The sequence below is a fragment of the Lagopus leucura genome, unplaced genomic scaffold, assembly GCF_019238085.1.
Source record: "Lagopus leucura isolate 7727_CA_CO unplaced genomic scaffold, USGS_WTPT01 34289-0_obj-0_obj, whole genome shotgun sequence".
NCBI lineage: Eukaryota > Metazoa > Chordata > Aves > Galliformes > Phasianidae > Lagopus > Lagopus leucura.
Window position 1 is genome coordinate 1 of NW_024965174.1, and position 2,056 is coordinate 2,056.

The window sequence follows — 2,056 nt, forward strand, 5'->3', positions numbered from 1 at the left end:
TTCTCTTGTAGAAAGCAGCCTCCTTGAGAGCAGGAGAGCAGCTGCTGTGTGGTGCTGCAGGGCATTTCTCCCAGCTGAGATCCCTGAGCCCACGCTGGCGGAGGACGTGCTGTGCCATCATCTCTTCTGCGGTGCCGCTTTGCAGCTGCTCTGTGTGCTGGCTGTAATCGTGCTGCTTTCCAGGTGCCATAAGCCAGTAAGTCGTGCTCTCTGAGGCTGATAGAAAGGCACGGGCAATGGGCAGGGAGGGAACAATCTGCAGCTGTGGTCTACGGTGCTGTGCCCAGCACTGCTGAGAGTGCCGTCGTTTGTCCTGCCCTTCCTTCCATTGCGCGTGTTCCTGATGCGCGCCAGGAGCCTTGGGGTGCTGCTCATCTGCTGTGCTGTGCTGTGTGTGCTGCCAGGCAGTGTCCAAGCCCTGTGCAGGCGCTGCCCTGCAGGAGATGGCTTTGGGTTCTGGTTTATGTGGGACTTTTGGGCAGGAGATAGAGGGGAGTTTCTGGCGTGCCCTGATGTCAGGAAGGCGGTTTCCAGTGCTGGCAGCCAAAGCTGCCCGGGTGGTGACTTGAGCTCCCCATGCGAGCCGTCAGCCACTTGTTAGCTGTGAAGGTTCCCTGACCGTTTGTGCCTTGATTCTTGTAGGACTGGCACAGTCTTGGGACTCGGTCTGGCGAGGCAGTGAAGAAAGCCAAGGCAAGAGCTGCTCTGCTGAGGAAGAAAGCCCAGAAGGAGAGCAAAAAGAACCAGCAGGGCTTGAGCGAGAAGGCCCACAGGACACTGGGATCAGCTGGAATGCTTCCTCGGAGGTGGCACCAAAGGCAGCGGACTGAGTCCAGTTTTGTGGCATGGCCGTGCTTTCTCTGTCACGGACAGGGCAGCGGAACTGAGGCACCTGGAAGGGAAGGACTTGTGCTGCATTCCAAGCAAGGAGGGCTTGCCAGAGGCAGGTCTTCAGCTATGGCAAGAGGTGGAGAGGCTGTGTTCCTTCAGGCTGCGTCTCTTCAGGGCCAGAGCCGGTCTAGTGTGAGATAGAAGTAGGGCTAGCCGGGCCTGGAGGGAGAGGAGCTGACGTAGCCACAGGGTCAGGCTTCTCCTCGTGTCTGCCTGGAGGCTGATTGACTCATTGCTAAGCAGAAACCCTGGGCGCTGGGGTTTCATTTTGGGCTGTGTTGATAAATACAACCCAGAGCCTTTTGCATTGAATAAAAGCGAAACCAACTTTTTCCACACAGCGCTGCCTCTTTCCGTAGCTGGTCAAAAGGTCCCGTGCTTGGGCTGGCAATCGTGGGGCCATGAACCGGTCGGCTCTGCCCTGAAATTCTGCTGGTTTTCCCCCGTTTCCTTGGTGGTCTTCCCAACGGGTGGCCTTTCAGCCCACCTGTAACTGCTGGCCACAGGCTGTGAGCCTGCCCTTGCTCTCCAAGGACCGCTAGCAAAAGCACGAAGGAGGGGAAGCGGCCCGGGAGGAAGAAAGGCGTCCCTGCACTCAGCCCCTGGAGCTTGCCTCTCTTCCTGGTGGCTTTTTCAGCCCTGCGCTGTGCTGAGGGTTGCTGTTTGCCCCGGGAAGCCCAGCTGCACGCAGGCAGCCTTGGGCTGCACATCAGCCTGGCGTTGGGGCACAAGGAGTGGAGGTGTGGGGGGGATGGTGTCTCACTCCAATTTATAGGAGGGAGAAGAGGTTCTTTTATTATCTGTATACCCAGCGTGAGATTAAGAAGCAACGGTTCCAATGTTGGTCCGAGCAGTTGATTACAAATCTTAATCAGGGAAATGGGGAAGGGGAGGACGGACGCTATTATGAATTAGGGTAATGGGGAAGGGAAGGAGGGCGATAGAAAAGATAGAAGAGAATAAGCAAGGAGTCTTTATGGGCAGCAAGAGGGACACAGTCACCACCATGGATCCAGCGTGGTTCGTAGTTCAGTCTTTGACCTTCAGTAGTGGTGGGTCGTCAGGCAGAGTTGTTCTGTTGACAAAGACAACGACGAACGAAGGACAACGACAACCATGGTGATGATGGCCCCTTTTCAATGGTTTCAAAGTGGTTGAGTCAGCT

At 56.3% G+C, this 2,056-nt stretch overlaps 1 long non-coding RNA gene across 1 annotated transcript; it reads left to right on the plus strand.

Moving 5' to 3' along the window:
* The first annotated feature begins 6 nt into the window (after window positions 1–6).
* LOC122192002 lies at window positions 7–1,227 on the plus strand. The gene is made up of 2 exons (XR_006182515.1): window positions 7–196; window positions 643–1,227. It is a non-coding gene; the product is annotated as an uncharacterized LOC122192002 (long non-coding RNA).
* Window positions 1,228–2,056: the final 829 nt, after the last annotated feature.